General features: G+C 38.8%; 1 protein-coding gene across 2 annotated transcripts in view; it reads left to right on the top strand.

Annotated features, from left to right (window-relative positions):
* Positions 1-19,734, top strand: part of MGAT4C (MGAT4 family member C) — a 698,999-nt gene that overhangs the window by 114,262 nt on the left and 565,003 nt on the right. For both annotated transcript variants that reach the window (XM_090042642.1, XM_090042645.1), the window contains exon 2: positions 14,132-14,195. The gene's annotated coding sequence lies outside the window, so the exon portion shown is untranslated. The remainder of the gene's footprint in view (positions 1-14,131; positions 14,196-19,734) is intronic.

The raw sequence follows: 19,734 nt of genomic DNA, 5'->3' as shown, positions 1-19,734 counted from the left end.
GCTGTTTGCAGCCTTCCAGCTGCAGCCGGAACATGGAACCCGGTCTGCTTGCAGCAGGGCTTGCAGCCTCCCAGCTTCCTGCTGGCAGCAGCCTGGGCTCCGCGGCTGGCAGCAGCTGCTTAGAGCCTGGGCTGGCAGTGGTGTGCTGAGCAAAATGGTCCTGCGTGCCATGTTTGGCACATGTGTTGGTGGTTGCTGACCCCTGGTCTAGAATAAACATTTTCTATTATTATTGTTTTCCGCTAACAAACTATTTTGGCTCAACCTTGTTCTGTGGAAAATGAAAGTCTTCCGTGCTCATACAGCTAAATCTTCAGCCAAGTTTAATTTGAAAATGTGCATAAATGCTGATGACAAAGCTTACATTTAGATTTGTTTAAAAAATGTAGTGGTAGTGCTTCCTTACTGATTCAATGGTTTGATTTTACCAGTTTGACATTTAAGAAGTCTGTAGGCTGATAGCAAGTTGGATGCTTGGAGAATAAGTGAGGTTCACGTGTCCTAAAATGTTGCCTAGTTTTGCTGAGAATTACGGTGGATTGCAGTCTTGCTTTGTGTAACTGTGCTGATATTTTAATATGGCGCAAACTAAAGCCTTTCTTCTGAACACTTGAAATAATTTTTTCTCTCAATTATTATATATCCTAGCAACTTAAGTGCTTCCAAGTAAATGATACATAAAAGGTATACCCTGAAAAACTAGGTTTTGTTGTGTAGTCTAAGAATTATTTTGGATCCAGTTGGCAATAGTATGCCTATCTGGATACCAAAATATATCTCCCTAACTAGAAATTGCCTCTATTGAAAATATGGTGGGTTTGCATTTGGAATATAATGTGGTTAGATACCCTACTGATGAGTTCATACATTTCAGCAAAGAAATTAGCGTGTGTTATTCTATAGAGTTTCATGCCTTTTTTGTTTTGCTTTGGAATTTTTTGTTCTAAACATTGAAGGATAGAACTAAATAATGTGAAGAGGGAAAATGCTATTAATTGCCTATGTCCCAATGATCAAAGATGGAGTAATAGGCAGGAGGAATTAGAATTACATATTGATGAGCAAAAATTCAACACACTTATTACTGGAATCTGCTGGGAAGATTTGACTGATAGAGGGAAACACAATAATTGGAACCTATCACTTGAATAGAGAAAAAGGTTGGTTGTGTAGTGTTTTTGGTTTTGTTTTGTTTTTCTCTCTTCTTTTTAAAGGCATTACCTGTTTCTGAGCTGCTGACAACCTGGAAGCAAATGATTATGAAATGCTTCTAGAGCAACGTTCTAAAACAAAATGCAATACTATATAATGTCTGTTATATAGACTACCAAAACACTAGAGAACAGGATGATAAAATAATTATCTGTTTATAATGTGTAGGAAATGCTGCTTCAGTATGAACGACAGCCTGAGGACTCATGTTACCAATACTAAAGCAACCTAGAAATTTCTAAATTTTATATCAGACTCTTTTCCAAGACAAAAAAGTTGCATTCAAAAAGGAAGACATCAGTATTAAGCTATTTAAACTGATAAAAGGAACTTGACCAGAGTGCTAGATATACATGGTAGCTTTTAGTAAAAGTGATCATGATTTTGTTTTATTTATCATGTGCAAACAGAATGCTGACAAGTAATACCTATAGTCTGTACTTTTAAAGGCACAATTTTACAAATAGAATGATTGAGAACGCAAATCAGTCATGAGAAGCTCATTTAAATGGGAAAATATGAATGGTAATTGGAAACGGTTCTAGAATCTTTGTCTACACATCCAAAAGTCCAAAGTGGGAGCCAGTATCTGGTAACTGATTCTTGGTTGTAAGGTTAAACTAGGAGCAAGGCTTAAATGCTTAACAGTGAGGGTAGTTTAAACATTGGGACAATCTACAACAATTCTGGTGGCTTCTTTATTGTTGGAAAGTGTTTAAGTCAGTATTGTGACTTTTGTTTTGTTTTGGTTCTTTTTCCTCCTAAGAGATCGATTTTAGTTCAAAAAGTAATTGATTCAATCAAGTTCTGTGGCCTGTGTTCAACAGGAGGTCAGATGAGATGATCACAAATGCCTCTCTGGGCCTGAATTTCATCAGAACCAGTGTAAGCAAAGTTGTGAACTCTTTTAATGCAACGTAGCAGCTGAAAATGAGAATTAGAGAGAGTTATGTGGTCAGTTAGCTGTCAACTCACCTCTGGCATCCTATTTGGGTTACTTGAGCCTTCTGGGATAATTAATTTCAATAACTAACCCAAATCATAAAGATATATCTGACTAGTTAAATTTTACATGAGTATAGTTCAGGAATGTATTAGTCGGTTGATACTCTCCTTTACTCCCAACTCCCTGTTCCATAGTAGGGCTGTAGCTTCCCACAACCAATTCTGAGTACAGGCAGTCTTTGGCCTACAAAGTTTTGAGTTACAACGTTTATGCCCTGTTTCAACTTTCTGACGTCAGTTTTCACTTTACAATGCTTGATCTGAGGTTCACTGGCATAACAGCACAAGTTTTCTGTTCAACCCATCTGCCTGGAAAACATGTGTCCAAACTTCCTTGGACGCTTTCTTTAAGAAAGCAGGCAAGACTCCAGAAAAACCTGCAGCCAAGACTCCTGAGAAGACTCTCGCCAAGACTCAAAAAGTCCAGCATCAAAGAAGTCCTTCCAAATCAGTATGATTGTTATTTGCAATATAAATACATCAATGTAGCTATATTACTGATCTCTAATTGATTGAGTACAACATTTTGGGGTATTTTTAGTGAAAATAGGGTATCAGGCCACAATTTGGGAACCAATCCCTTATTTATAACATTGTTTGATGTTAGACCCCAACTCTATGCGGTGCCCAAAGACTAGGGAGATGATGATCCAATAGCCCATGGATCCAGTTTCTCAGGGAGCAAGCAGAGAGCAAACAGCAGAGCACATTGCTCACAACAGCTTTTTTCAGAAAGAAGACAGTTTCAGGCCAGGTCCCAAAAAACACCAAACTGGGGACCTGCAGTGAACATTATTTTTTTTCCACATTTATACACCTTGGTTCATACTCATTAACATTTACTCCACCTTTGCCCCTCCTTTGTTCCACCCATCTCTCCTCCTATTCCAAGCTCAGCCTGTGTTTATTGTTTACTTCATTAGGATGGAATTGCCTATGCATTTTACTCATTTACATGCATTTTTGCTATGAGTGCATGAGTAAGACCATGAACATGGTTTCTTTCGGTCAATTGCTGTTTCTTGCTGATTTCAGCATCATCTCCAAGGTCTTACTTCTGCTTTATCTTCTGACAACAGCTAGCAGGCTGCATCTTGTTCTTCTTACACAGTAAACTATATATCTTTACAACACTACTCCATCGTTAGGAAAATGCTTGCTTAAGGATCCTGTAATGTTACTTTTACTATATTATTCTTCCTTGTGGTCATCAGCTTTGCTGAAGCCACAGAATAAAGCCTTTATTCAGCTGCAAGTCCAGTGCTCCTCAAGATCCAAATATTGTCACCCTAACATTTCTTATGGTAAAATTGGTTCTGAGTTGCAAACTTTTGACTTAAGATGCAGTTTTCAGGAACCAATTTTGTCATAAGTCTGAGGACTGCCTATATACTTCTGGGATGTATTTGGTAGCTATGTTGGTCTGAGACAAAACGAAGTGCAGAAATCTACAACTCTTCATTCAGAAATGATGCCTTTTTATTAGACCAACTAGGAAATCACAAAAAAAAAATCTCATTTTCAGCAAGCTTTCAGGCTCAAAGACCCTTCATCAGACTCTGAAAGATGGTAAAAAGTTCCCATAGTTAGGAAATAAACTTCATTTTTGCACAGAGAGAGCTGGAGATGGATAATCTGTCCCTTTGGGCCAATGAGAGTGTCCCTGTGAGAATGTCTCTGTCTCTGAGTTGCTCTGAGTAGTCTTCTGTGAACTCAAGAGTGGCTGAGACATCTTCAATCTCCAAAGGAACCCCATGCTTACTATTAATAATTGTATTAAAAAGATTTTGATGCCTTAATTTTCCTCATCCTTACCATGGAACAGCAGTCTAATATAGTTAGGATATTTCCCGAGGTAGCAATGATTTCTTCTTTTTGACACTAGATTCTAGAAGAACAATATTCTGATCTGGTTCTGTAAATGTGGGCTGGGGGGGGCATACTTAGAGAGGAATGGGGGAATAATTTTGTCAAAGTAGTGGTCTAAAAATTGTCCTTGCAACAGTATACTTGATGGATACTGGGAGCTAGTGGGGAAAGGGAGAGGGGCAAAGACGGACTGCATCTTTTCAGTCTGAGGCAATAATGTTTCTATAATAATAACAAGTAATAATAAGGTCCTGGACAAGAACTTTACTTAGATAGATAGATTAGAAAGGCTGTCTGCAGAGTATGTTATAAAGAAGGTAAGTGCAAGATTTATGCATAGCCTATATGTGAGAATCAAGAGACAACTGAGGATACCTGTATGAGTTAAAGGTCTGAGTGTCAGGCAGGGTGGGTATGTTGGCCCTAATGATAGTGAAATAAGTGATAGAGAGGGCTCAGAGGGCAGAATGATTAAAAGCTGCTTTAGCTATATTAAGCTTAAGGTGAAGATTAGTTAACTACAAGGAAATGCCAGAGAAGTTGAGGTCTTAGTGGAGTCAGAAGGTGACATGTCTTGAGGTACAAATGCATAGAGATGATCAAATCCATGCTTTCAAAAGAGGTTATCAAGATATAAGGTGTGGAAGGGGAAGAGATAAGGGATCAAAAACAGAGCCCTGGGGGATAGCTTTCAAAAGCTGGGATAAGGCAGAACCTATCAGATGTGCCAAAGGAATGATTAGATAAATAAATGAAGAACCAGGAGAAAAGTGAGTCAAAAGCCAAAAAGGACAAGATTTCAAGAAAGCCATGATTAATTATAAAAGTCATCTAACTGATGATAGTGAACTAAAGTAACATCTATCTGGAGCTACAATTTTGGTAATGATGTGAATAGTGATGGATGAACTGGTTTGCTTAAAAATTGATGTGCTTCTCAGAATCTCTGAAACCTGAGCCAAACTTGAAACCCTGTAAAGACTCAACAGATCTGTCCAAGTACTCTTAATTTAACATTCTACCCAGGTCTTCTCTGTCCTCTGTTTTTGAGGCTAGATGTTTCTCCCCTTTTGGCCTCTCTTTTAAAAGCCATTGAAACATGGTCTTGTAGCTAAGTCCTATATGTCAGTATTTAACCGCAAAATATACAGGAGATGCTAGAACATTCTTAATGTTGATGTATATAATACCACTACAGCTTCCTTATATTTCTCTATTAGACAAAGCATTTATCACTCTTCTGTTAGAATATTTAGTCAGTAACTTGCCCAGTTCTTTGGTGATCTTTTTGTCCACCTCCTGATCTTGCACTTCTCAGGCAGCAATCAATGTGTGTAAAACTAATTCTTCCTGTTGATGCACAATGGAAATATTACTGTTTCATTTTTAGATAGATTATAAAGGTTTTCTTTAAAATCTTTGAATGCATTGGAGTATATGGTCAAGAAATTGTTTTTATGAAGCAAACTGTATATTGTGAAGCTAGGGTTTTGTATTGATTGGCATGTTAACTGATTTGGCTTTTCTGTTTCACTCTCTACTGCTTAACTTCTGTTACATATAAAATAATGAGCTTTATTTTTGACAAGTCCCTTTAAGTACAAATATTGAGCTTTCAAGTTCAACCTTTCATTCTGAACTTTGAAGACAAATTTTAGTGTAAAAGACACACCAAAAGAAAACAGGTGTTTTATTTATTTTTTTTTTTGTGAAACTCATGAATTAGCCAAGAGGGCATAACTGGAAGATAAACACTACACTATTTAAACAAATTCATTTAGTAATCCTCAAATGTCAAGTCAAACAGGTAACAAAGTAGCATTGATTAATGACAGCTACACAAACTAAATCTTAGATTAAATATAAATAAATAAAACATTAGGACTTAAAATTTGCTTGGCAGGAGCCCAGTAGCTCATTGCTAACCACACAGAACCATGGCAGCATTAAACAATACAGTGACATTGATAGTGAAAAAATGAAAATTCAAAAATATCCTGCTAACATAAAGAAACTTTTTTTACAAAGAAGCAATCTTTTTTATTATAGGCAAGAAGTTATGACTTAAGTTAATAAAATAACCAGATATAATCTGGTCAGGCTTTCTATTGGAAGCATAACATTCCCCTTATTCCTTCCCTATGCAACATGAAAGCCTAGAAAAATAGAAATAGTAAAATAAACAGCTATATATCCTCGAGGTATAAAGTGACAAAGACCAGATTCTAAATGTGCTCTGGTAGGGGATGGTGCTTTAATTAGAGTGGCTCTGACAGCTGCTCTTATAAAAGAGCCTGCAGCTTCGTGTGTATTCAGCATTCCATGCTTCAAAATGGTGGCAGGGGTGCTTTAACTAACGCTTGTTTGAACTTAGTTAAAGTGTCCCCACTATCATTTTGAAATGTGGGAACACTGAATACATGTGGCACGGAAGCTGCTGGAGCACATTAATTTTCATGCTCCAGCAGATTCACAGCAGACTTGATTAATCAAGTCTGCTATGACCTGAGCTAATTAGCACAGATCAGAGCAGACGTCCATCATGTGTATAAGTGCCCACAGTTTCTTCAGTATATAATTGAACTTGGGGGGAGCTCCATGGGACAGATGACACGGCCCTATGGGCTGCAGGTTGAGCACCACTACGATACAGCATAAAATAGCTATTTATTTTACTGGGTCCTAGAATCAGCTGTAGCAGTACAAAGCTTGTCTCAGGCTACTTTTTCCATGATGAGAAACATAGTAAAATGTCCTGGGTTACTGTCTATGCAACTGGACTGTTTCCACTGCTCAAATTAGCTTGTGTACAGCTACCTTGGGTAGCTATACAATACATTGTATTCTGTAAACATACCTAAGTTAATTGGAGTATCTGTACTTTAGGCTAATCATGTTCTTAAGTACTTAAATCTGTTCTTTCTATTTAAATTTCCCCATCTATATAATAAAGATAAAAATATTTACTATAGATGAAATCCCAAGTCTTATAGAATATTAAAGTACTAGGTGAGTGTTTTCCCAGGTCTATTGGTTAAGTAACCTGTCCCTAAGTTTCTCTCAAATATAGTCATCATTGTGTTAGGTTCTGAGGTACTTTCCAAATCCAATTTTTGTCTTGCAGCATCTAGATAGGATACAGGGATTACCAATTCTTTGTTCCATTAGTCAGTTTTGCATCAGTGCTTACTATATGTCACTCTGGCTAGTATTTGAGAAGACTGATGTTTAACCAGGCATGTCAAACACAGGAATGAAGTTCATGAAAATTTATAGGTAGTTTTCCCTGCATTTGTAATGGAATAAGATCAAAGATTTCTACTGTTAGACCCCAACTCCATGTGATGCCCAGCAACTAGGGAGATAATAGATCAATGTCATCATGCATTACTCATCAACAGCTCTATTCAAAATGGAGACAGCTTCAGGCCGGCTCCAACAAACCAGGGAGCTGTCATGAACATTAGTTCTTGCACCTTGGTTTATGCTCATTAACATTTACTCCACCTTTGTCCCTCCTTTGTTCCACCCATATTCCCTCCTATCTTAAGCTCTGTCTCTGTTTACTGTTTGCTTCATTAGCATAGAGTTACCATTTCACTTTTTTACATGTCTTTTTGCTATGAGCACATGCCTAAAACTATGATCCAGGCTTCTTTCAGTCATTTGCAGTTTCTTGCTCATTTCTTCACCGTCTCCAAGGTCTTGCTTCTGCTTTATCTCTAATGATAGCCAGCGGTCTGCATCCTGTTCTCCTTATACAATGAGCTATATAGCTTACAACAGTACTATGTTGTTAGGAAAATGCTTGCCTAAGCATCTTGCAATGTTACTTTTAATATATCATTCTGTCTTGTGGTTAGCAGCTTTGCTAGGCCACAGGTTATAGCCTTGTATTCAGCTGCAAATTCAATGTTCCCCAAGATCCCACCCTAACATCTACAACTATTTTTTTCCATTTATTTAAGCCTCTTGAGGTAATATCCCTGTTTCTTTTTAGTTTGAAGATAGGTGGCTGAGTACTAACTTTTTTCAACTACCATAAAGTTGACACTGGGGAACGAACTGACCTGAATGGACCAATAGGAACCACAAGGCCCTGATTGAAGGGCTATAAACCCTCCCCGCTTTCCTCAGAGCCTAATCCCAGCCACAGCATTGTTGGGTGTCACCGCCTTTGAACATCCTGCTTGACCCTAATTACTCTTCTTCTTGCTTTGGACCTCCTGCCCTTGATCAAGTGCTTGCTCTGACCACAATTTTATCTTGATCCTCATTCCAGTTTCCAGGTGTCCCTAGGAAACTGGACTAATACTTGACTTTGACCTTGGATACTTGCATTCTGGTAAACCTCTGAGTCTGGTCCTACTGTGAACCAATAGGTCTGACTTGCTATACCTTGTCAACCCTGTTATTCATAGAACTAAAAAAAAAAGTTATTCTTTCCTAATTTTCGTAATTGTAGCTAAATGACAGGATCAAACTGAACAACACTGAGTTGTGCCAGTGCAGTACATATGGTACATAATCATTAGCCCTTCTTTTAATACAGAACTGTTTATGTCTAGGTACATGTTATAAAGTTACTTAGAGTAAAGGAATTTCATATGGCTTTGAGAATATAGATCCAAATCCAGCAGAACACTTAAGCACATACTTTAACTAAATGTGACTTAGGGCATAGGTATGTGTTGTCCTCTGGACTGAGCAAATGATGATTAGTATTAGTGCTAGCTCAAATTTGAAGCAGTCACACCTAAAGGTTAAAGACTTTTTATGACTGTCCCAAATCTGCACAGTTGTGACTTGTCAGTAGAGGGTTGATAAGCAGGAACTAGACTGAGCTGTTACCAGATTTGCCCGTCTGCTCATTTATTACAGTTACGTTTCTGGGATCTCAGTAAGTCTATCAATGTACTGCTTGTGTCACTTGTGTTTCTATACGGAGCTTATCTCTCCCTTCTGCAAGTCTTCATCCCCAATGGAGCTACCTTGCAGGGTTTAGTTTCAATGGGACTGGGTTCCAACAGCCACTGAATCAATCAAACACTCACACATTCGCACAGAGATTAACAGGGCACATCTGAGCGGACAGGGTTACTCAGCAGATCCAGGCTAACACCCTCATATGCCACAGACTCGGCGCAGGAACAGAACGTGTCTGAGCTGGCCGGGTCAATCAGCATTTGCAAGTTGGCACCGTCATATGCTAGACTCGGCACAGAACTTAGTTCAGCAGGGCAACATTAAAATGAAGTCAGATACATGCACACTAGTTAACAGAGCAAGTCTGAGCAGGCAGAGTTACTCAGCATTTATAGGCTGACACTCTCATATGCCTCGGACTTTGCACTTCCCAATCTCTTGTCACAACTGTCCTCATAGTAACTCCCTTGATAAACAGACTCTACAGGATTTGGGGGCTTTATAGGGATCTTTGGCTTAGGTAAAAGAAATGTTGCTGCAGAGCAAATGGGGAAGTTGAGGAGAGTAAATGGTGTTCAGAAAGAGTATGGCAACCAACTTGACAATAAAAGTTATTTTATTGCCAAGCATGCAAAACCTATAATGACACTAGTAGTAATAGCCATACAAGGTAAAACAAACAAAAAAGTTACAATATTACACAGTTTCAATTGGTTATTTTGGGAAATCTAGCTCCAGTCTGGCTGATAAGCAAAAGTCGGGTGTAGAAAACTGTGCTTGGAGTAAGAGAGAGAGGGATTAAACCAGGCCTGAGGTTCAGAAAGTGGGCACAGAGAGAGAGAGAGACTCACCACTCAGCAAAGCTTGAACCAGTCGAGATTCCCAAGTGTTTGCTTCTCAGCTTATGGTTCAGTGTGCTTGAGACGGGCAGAGCCCCCCAGTACGATCAGTGAAGGTATTCCAAGCAGAAAAAGAGAAGGTCAAATCCCAGTGGAACCAGTGCAGCTTTTGGGTCCAAGCACCAGGACAGAAGCTTGAGCTTGGGTAGGGGATTTGTAGGGAAAAAAGAATGGTTCAAGTGACAGCACTATGTTTGTTTCTGGGTAAATAATGGCTGAAGGGAGTATACCAGGGTTGTTTGGTTATGGTGGACAATAGCAGCTGATTGTCCCTGGCTATGGGCAGCATTACCCTGAGGGATCTCACAGTGCAAACAGGCAAATTCATTGTTTTAGGTAACAATAAAGGAGTCATCACTAGAACTGAGCTGATAAATCCTGAGCTCGGTGTGTGCAGATGTGGGTTATTAGCATTTGGATGTGGGATCTCCCATCATGCAATGCTCCCCTGCTTTTCTGGTCCCAGAGTTCCATGTGGTCCTTGCTTTGGAATCTCTGTTTTCCATTCTGATGGTAATGGAAATGCCTCCCTTTCCCTTCTCTGATGCAAATGGGACTAGAACAATTGCCAACCTGTCTCATCTCTGAAGCAAATGAGACTAGGGAAGTTGCCTTAATCCTGCCACCCGTATCTGGAGGGGTTTAGGTGAGTCTCTCACTCTATCTTCATTGCCTTTTGTAAGTCCTTCTTCTAATCAGTTCTGGTTCAGGCAGAAAGGGAGGCGGGGGGGGGGGGAAGAGAGCCCTTCGTGAGTCAGACAGGCTGAGTACTGTACCAGGGTTCCCCAGAGCACATTACTAACAGGTAACAGCTATGAGTTGCCACTAGGCTGGTGAGGAAGGCCAGGCTTCTATCTGTGTCCTAGGTGGGGTGAGTGGGGTGTGAGAGATGGGTTTGAAGGGATGGAAGGTTAATGGCATGGGGGTAATGAAATGGGATGTGGAAAAGAAACAGGGATGGGAGATGGGTGGTGAAATAAAGGAAGTCGGCCACCGAAGGATGAAATAAAAAGAAATAAAATAAATAAAGAGGTAAATTCAAGACGGTATCATGTTTTAATAAATTGGGATTGGTGTATTGGGGCTGCTGGTTATGCTTCTCAGGGTGGCTGAAAGATAGAAGCAATGAGAGAAGTTACTTTTGAGAGAACTACTGCATGTGCCGCAGCTCATAGAGACCCAGTCTTGCTCCTTATCTTGCTCCCACCCCCTGTCTTTCCTAGACCCCATTTCCAGACCTGGTTGTGTGACCTGGCTAACTGGCTCTGCAAGCTGTTTGCACAGGGTTGCACTCTAAGATGGGAAAGGTCATACCCCTGGGAGCAGAGGAGGGAGTTTGCTTGGTGCATGAACCCCCCTAGGCAGTAGAGTACAGGGGGTAGAAAGTTTATACACACAGAAAACAGGGGTGGGGAAGGGAACACTGAATCCCGGGAGGCTGGAGGACTGCAATTTGGGTGACTAATCTGTGAGGAGTGGCCACACATTAATGGAACAATAGCTAGGTAAAAAGAATCAGAGATAAACCTACCCTGGAATGGCATAATTTTAAGCCACATAAAATGTGCTTAAAACTGGTTCCAGGTCTGGGCAGTCTAGGGATTTAGAGCTCGAGGAGCCACCTAAAATTAATGTGTAATAAGGCCGTTAGTACTCTGCTAGACCAACACCAAAGATGTGTAGCCCCTTTTTAATCCAGGATAAAAATTCAGTGGTTTCTGATCTTGGCATTCCAAGCATAATTTCTAGTTTCCCCCCCATCATGGAAAATAAGATACAGTTATTCTAAACCTAAGCAATACTAAGTCATTACTATGTTGTGCTAAGAAGCAAAACATACTTGATCTTACCAATAAGGTCCTTGTGCAGACATATCAATGTTGTATGATGAAATTGGCTCTTACATAATTTTGATTTTCTTATGGTTACACAGATTCATTAATGAAGTAGAAGAAATGAGGAAAAAATGCTTTCTCCAAGAGAAAGTCAGACAGGCTGATACTCCAGACACTGATTTCATGCAATTTAACTGTCAGTATGATTTACTTTAAATTTTGCAGCTGGGTGGTTTAAAAACAAAACAAAAAAATCTGTTATAGATTTTTTTTGTTTATTGTCATTCTCCCTGCCCCTCTTGTAAAATGTTTAATAATTAACACTGACTTAGAATACCATATTTTCTTGCATTCACCATGCACGTTTTACATTTTCCACCCAGATCAGCCCCCCACCCCCCACCAATTTGAGTATATGCATGAAGCAGGAAAGCTTGTTCTGGCTAGAATAGGGGCACCCTGCTTTAATTCCTGCTCTATAGTGCAGCAGCTGTTGTATTAGTATTCAGGCAGCTCAGAGGGACAGTTGTCTTATTGGCTCGTTGTTCTTTACTCCAGAGGTGTTAATAATCATTTCTCTTTTTAAATGTTCTTGATGTTTCCCTAATTGAGCTAACCTTTCTTAGAGCAATATTGTTGTCTGCTAGCAGCTCTTAGTCTATGTCCTCCTATTTTGCAAACTTGTAAACTCTAGCTTTTTGAAAAATCATAGATCCACCCATGAAGGCCAATATTCAGCAGTAACTAGGGTTTCAGGGAGGGTGAGTGATATAAAGATTATAATCTATGCAGTCATAACTGAAACAATCTTTTTTTTCTTCAGTCTGCCATTCAAAAACAAGGTGTGAATTATATTCAGGGGTGTGTTGTATGTGAGAAAATATAGTAGTAATCACTCAAATCCCCAATAAACTGAAAAAAATAAGTGATTTCCACATATATAGCAAATTCATACTGTAAATATCCACATGTATTATACTTTGTGTACAATTTGTAGATTTTTACTTTTCAGCTTTAGGTTTACTGAAAAATGATAGCAATAAGGAAAAACAATGAGCTAAGTGAAATATAGAAATTATAGTCACACAGCAATGATAGAGATCTCCCAGCTAACCGCTCTCCTGTCTGCTGTATTTATGTCCTACCATGCTGGTTTAAGGGTTCTTAAGCTTCCTTTGGTCTGATTAGCTTGCAATAGTAATTTCTGCTCTACTTGACTATTCTGGCATGTCACTTGGGGACACAGTCACTTACCCTTTCATGGAAATGGGACCCCATGGTCCAGGTTTTTTTAGGCTATACAATGAATATGGCTGATCTCTTGATTCTGGTAAGTTAAATGCACCCTTTTCCAGACCTGCAACCTTGTAGGTACTCTGAATTTACAGTTTGGCTTTTCTGCGACATGGGATAATGGAAACAAATAGCCACTTTATCTCTACATTGCACCCAAGATTGTACTAAAGCCAATGTCCAGCAACTATGTATAGTATAAACCTATTAGCCTAACTCTTGACAACAGGCCAGTGCAACCCTGGATGCTCTGCTGAATTTTCAGTTATGAGAGGGGTAGTTAGCTGTGTTAGTCTGAAGTCAGTCAGAAATCAAGATGCATATGCACGTTTAAAGATTAGCTAAATAAGACTTCTAAAAAGAGCATACATTTTTGTGAATCCTTTCAGTTATGTATGACACTGCTAGCATATTAAACTGCCCCTTTTTTTGCATAATCTCGGGAATGCACCCAGACATACAAATCTAAGCACTCTAACACAAGGATTCCCACAGTTCTGCAATTCCCTTCTGGTTTCTGGGACTTTTTATGCCAGGTTCTCTGTTTGCTGTCTACATGGAGATAAATTCAGTCTACAAGCTGACTCTCAAAAGGTCTGCCAGATGCAGGCAAAATTCTTCTTTGTCACAGGCTATAAGATAAATTGATTTGAGGGTGAGGGATGAGCATAGGTCATAGGACTATGGCTAGTAGAAGTCACCCTAACCATGAGTGTAGACGTACCCACAGACTTCATAAAGATGCAAAACCACTTTTTATTCAAACACACTTTTATTAGACATTACAAGGCAAATAAATCTAAATATACATGCCACATACTTTTTATACTTAATTTAGTCACTATTCTTGAACGTTATGCCTCCAAGAAAACCCTCAAAGTAGTTCAGGATTCTTCTTTCTTCTTTCTCCTCTGAACCAAGGAGTGTATCTTTCTTTTCTGTATCCATTTTCCATTAGTCTTGGCTAGTCTCAAAGTTGAAAAGGATGCCTCTGGTGTAAAAGCATGCCCAGTGTTCCTTCCTTGTACCATTCTCATGTGGTTTCTCTTCTGGAACATGGGATTTCTCTGATCTCTACTTTATTTCAAACAGATGGTGAGGAGTGCAGACCTTCGATCCCTTTGTCAATGACCCTCTGATCAGCAGCCCTCATCAGGTAATCAAAGTCTTCTGCCACGTGAACTCTACTATTTAACCTGTCTTACCCGAAGTTGAATTGAAAAGCTATTTCCTGGGAGAAGTAGTGAGCTCTTTGTCAAGTGTGTTTCAGTTAAATGGGCTATCATCAGTTTAACAGGCCTCCATTGTGTCCCCTCTGTGAGTTTCAAATATATATATTTTATGTTTTGTGGATTTCAGCTCAGTATAAAGGTAAAAGGCAGCAAAGATCCAACATTCAGAATGGAGTTTGCTGTCTGATACAAAATTACATGGTTGCTTCTTAGAACAAAAAAGAATGTGCAAGTTGCTCAGACATCAATTTCCTAAAACACAAACTGAACTTCTAAAAAAAAATTATTAATTAAAATATTTTAGGGTCTAATTCCAAATAATGTTAATAACAGACATATGTTTACTAATAAATTAAATGACTACCTTGAAACACTCATTTTTAAAACAATGTTTTAAACAGTTATCTGGGGGGTAGTAATATCCATAATAAAATTTGCAGGCGTGATTATTATTTGATATTATTTTTGGCATATAATAAACCTGGTGCATGAAGAGATTTTGAAATATGTTCTTTTGCATTTTGCATATATCTAGTTTTAAAATAGCTTAGGGGAGAAGGTGAAGCTGTAATATAGTATGGGGAATACATATATGCATTGCAGATATAACTAGCATCCACATGTAACTTTGAAAATCCATGACAATTAGAAAGGATTGTTGGTTGGACATGAGATTCTAGTTTATAGGAGACCGTGTTGAAAGAAATGCATTTAACCTTAAAGATACTCTTCCAAATGACGTGGCTAAGTGAACTGTTTCAAGAAAGAATTGAAACAATGACTTACAGTTCAGGTGTATACATTCATACAGAAAGAGCCCAGGAGTTACCTCATCAACAGTAGGATTACAGCACAAATTTAATTCAGCAATGAATGTGTTGAAGCATTTTGGCACACTTTGTCTAGGTAATAGGTCTAGTCCCTTTTTGGACTGGCAGGACCAGTTGCATTTTAGAAACCTGTGACTTATGATATTGGTTAACAGCCTACTTAAGACAAAATATCTTTGTTCTTTACTTGGAACTAAGCATTTTAAATATCCTACATATGTATGCACACACAGATACTTTTCAGTCTGGTCTAATCATTCATTTCACTACAAGTGAGTTAAGATTATCCTTTAAGTTACAGGAACAAAAGCAGCTTAGTCTCCCAACCAAGCCTGGGTCCTCCTGTGTGTCTTTGGGTCAACTGTTCTCTTTAGCCTCTGTTCAGAATTGTTTCTCCACTCTCAACAGGTTGGAGTCATGAAATTACTGGTTTTGTGTTCTAGCTTAAATATATATCAAGGAAACAGGTGATTGTTAGGATTCAACTTTCTTTTCTTAAGATACGTTCTGTTGTTCAGACAAATCCCTTGGCAAAAGAGCCACCTTATATATGGTACAGAATCATCCAGTTATAATATTACTAATTGTTAAAGAGTAACCTCATATTTATCTCACACAGTCAGGAAAGTTACTGTGAGTTCTTTAAGATGAATGGGATTTTTATATGTTGATCACCGGAAATGAGACTGCCAACTTACTTCACACAAATGATCTGACTCCTGTCAAATAGGATTTACACTTCAGTCACTACTCTTCTACATAAGATGGTGCCTATGCTTTTGTATTTGAATCTGAATGTATATGCATGTATATGTTATGAAACATTTGCACAGAGGATTTATTCAGTTTACCACATTCTTGTATGTAAGTATAGAAAATATGTGTTTTTTTTCATAAAACATTGTTTTCTAAAATAACTGGCAAGGAAATATTTTCAAATTTCACCCTACCTTTTCAGTAAACTAGAAGAAAATAAGGATCCTCTCTGTCTTTGAAGACCTCACTTAGTCATCAGCCTATATTTCCTTTGCTATAGAGTTCTACAGGCTGGTTATAAAGTGCTTACTTAAGGATGCATTTCTCCCTAATTTCATAAGTTTGTGGAGTAAGCCGTGTAAACCTACTACAAGTTAATTTTTCTCTTACATTTTCTAGAATTCTTATCAGTCCTTAAAACAGAGTTCTGTTGCTAACAGGAACTGAGAGAATTACAATGTGAAAATTTAATGTTTGGTCTCTTGAAAGCCTATGCTCAACTATGGATATTTCCCATGCTTATGCGTTTTAGTTACCTCATTGGAGGGAGTTTCCTCCCAACCCTCACACCCCCAACCCAATACTGCTACCTGTCAAGGTGTTTTTTAATCTTCTCTCAGAGACATTGGGTGTTGGCTGGAGCCAAGACTGGAGTTGCAACTGGGATGTTCCAATGTCTCTGCTGGAACTTAAACCTGGATATTCCTACTTAGAAAGTCTTGCTCTACTCAGGGTCAGACTGATTGTCTAATTTGGGGTCACAAAAGAATTTTACCCCATGGTCAGATTGGTATGGAGTGGGTTTGGTTTGGTTTGGGTTTTTTTGCTTTCCTCTGTAGCAGGGATTGTGGCTGTGTTCCTGGGATCTCTTGAGCATATAACAACCTTTACAGCAGCAAGACATTGACTGCTGTGGTCTTCCTGCTTTGTGTGGCAGGATAAGGTATTCTGCCTTGTGGTTGTGTCAGGGTTAACTGTGTAGTTGTACTAAGAGGTTAAACAATGGATTTGTCTGGGGTGGTTTTGATAGGGATGATCATGCCTCAGTCAGGGATTGGACTATTATAAGAATCCCTTCCAGCCCTACATCTGTATGATTTTTATATTTGCTATAACTTGAAAACTCAAGCTTCCAGGTGAGGTTATGTGTGTCCTTCCCTCCCTATTGAAAACATTATGGTGCTGGAAACAACAACAGCAAAAACACAAAATCAACAGCACCCCGCCCCCCCCCCCCCAAAAAAAGCAGTAAGCTCTTTGAAAACAGTTTTATAAATCTAAATATTATACAAGAGCATGATGTGAACTGCCAGAAAGGGAAGATAAGGTTTAAATGCATCTTACAGTTCTTTTTAGTATGCTATGTTCACCACTGTGGTGTTTCTTGTCAGTAGTGGTCACACTCATTTAAAAGAATTGTTTTTAAATGTCATTTTTTATATCTGAGTATAGGTGTTGCTTGGTCTGTGATTTAAATTTTCTGACTTCTGTTAATATTTTTCTAAGAGAGTGCTTTTGAATGAATTTAGTATTAAATAGTATTAAAACAAAATATTTTTGTGTTAATCTTACCAGTAGAATTGCTAGTGGTCCGAGCCCTGTTGATAAGTAGATATTGGTAATATTTTAGGTTGACGTATAGATTGGGTGTACTCTTATCTAATATTATTCAAAAACATTTTGTGTTAAATAATCTGATCTTAATATACAAATAGGGAATGTTTTGAAGAATCATTTTAAAGATTTATTTTTATTTTTTAATATACATTTTACATATTGTTGTGTTTTTGTTTGTTTGTTTTCTTCTCCAGGACGTAGCTGTTTAAATACATTCATAGATTGTAAAAAGGGACAGTTGTAATCATTTGGTTTGATCTCGTCAGTCAGGGTGAGTGGGGGCGCTGAGCTGTGACTGGGCTGGGGACAGCACCTCATCCCCTAGGCACATTCAGCAGAGCAAGCGCTGCAGGTCTGCTGCCCAGTCTGGCTCATTGCTTGAGCCCTGAGGTGCCCAATCCTTTTTTTCTCTGGAGCCCACCCCTCCCAGGTTGTCAGCTACCCAGGTGCCGTCTGAGCTCCAAGAAACCCAATTCTTTTTAAAGCTCAGATGGAGAGTCACCAGACAGCAGTCCAAGAATGGGGGTGGGCTCTGGAGGAAAATAGGATTGGACCCCTCAGCTCAAGCACTGAGCTAGTCGGAGCAGCAGTGGGAGGCATGGCGGCCACGAGGCATTTCAGGGCTGAAGCACTCACTCTGCCCAGTGGGAGCAGCGAGCTGGTCCTGCCTCTAGCTCTTAGTCCTGCCCCTGCTCACCAAGCCTCTAGTGTCAAGTCACAGCTGTACATATGAAGGACGTCCAGATGGCTTTTTGTCTTAAGGTGTGACCGCCCCACTAAGCAGAACAATACCTAAGGTGATTAACATTTGTTCAGCTTACAGCATAATGTGCAACAAGGCTCCTACACAAAAATGTCAAGAGATGTGCCTGAAAACAAAACATATCATTTAACAGAACACTAAAAACCATAGGCTGAACAGAGACAATGGTTTTATAGCCCATTACAGATTGCCTGCATCCTCTACCTCTCTGCGTGCCACAGATAACAGTGACTTTCCCCTCTTTTGAATGATTTTATTCTTTAACATAATAAGGTCTATCTATTTTAACTTAGTTACTTGGTCTATACCTACCTCTGTTAACTTCTCTTTTCTCTACAAGTTACTGACCACTTACTTTAAGTGACCAATGTCATTTGTAGAGCTGTCTCTAGGGGTGTGCAAGGCCCAGGGCATATCAATTCATGCGGAGCCGGGGGGGTGGTGAGCAGCCAGAGAGTGAGGGGAAGGAGGAGGGTGGCACGTGGCTGGAGTGCAGAGCCAGTGGCACATAGCAGTATGGTACTGTCTGTGGAGCCCCCCAAAGTATGAATCACCCTGATTTGCACCCCCCTAGGAATGGCCCTGGTCACTTGCATAAAGGTATTAAACAAAAGTAAATGTTCATCTTAATATTTAGCTTAGGCTGTATCTTTTTCCCAGAACTGAGGAAAGGCATTTTGTACCTCCGAATTTTCCCAGAATCTCTCTCAAATGTATAGTTGGTCCAATAAATGATGCTACCCAGACAGGGAGTGATAAACTTAATATATATTACTCCTTAACTTTCATTAAATTAAGAGATCAAACATCTTTAGACTTTTATGGTAAAATACGTTTTCCAATACTTTCCTGTGAGACTTCCTGAATCTTTTTCAGTACTTTTTCAATACTTCAGTCCTTTTTGAATCTGGACACCTGAATTGGATACAACACTCTGAGGACACTTTTACCTATCATACAGTGTCTAGATATGACTGAGTGTGTGACCTTATTATATATAGGTTATTTACTCACACATAGCCTGTTAAGAGATCCAGATGTCTTCATATCAGTAATCTGTCCCTAACAATATATATTAATCCCCAAATCTGACATCTGTAATTTTTAAGTCACTTAAAAAAAAATTAAAACAGATTCTTGAAAGCCATTAAAATACATCTACTGAATGATGGCTTTCTATTTAGGATATTTTTATATCGATCTGTTAGCCCAGTTTGAAGTATGTTTGTCATGTTTGCTTGGGTTTAGATTTTTAATTAAAATGTTGCGAGAGACTAATTGAAATGCCTGACCAGAAATTATAAATCACATTTTTATAAAAAAAAATTAAATCAACTCCATTAGCTTTTATTCACTTTTAAAATTTGTAATGCAATTAAAAAGTTACTTAAGATCTACTTTACAGAAACCCACATTGATTGTCATTAATTATATTTCCTTTCTTTTCACTCTTTGTTAATCAAGTCCTATTTCATCCACTCCATTATTTTACACAAG

Source organism: Crocodylus siamensis, chromosome 4, assembly GCF_052110815.1.
Source record: "Crocodylus siamensis isolate JL-2025a chromosome 4, ASM5211081v1, whole genome shotgun sequence".
In the NCBI taxonomy this organism is placed as follows: Eukaryota; Metazoa; Chordata; order Crocodylia; family Crocodylidae; genus Crocodylus; species Crocodylus siamensis.
This window is presented reverse-complemented; position numbering and strand designations above follow the sequence as displayed.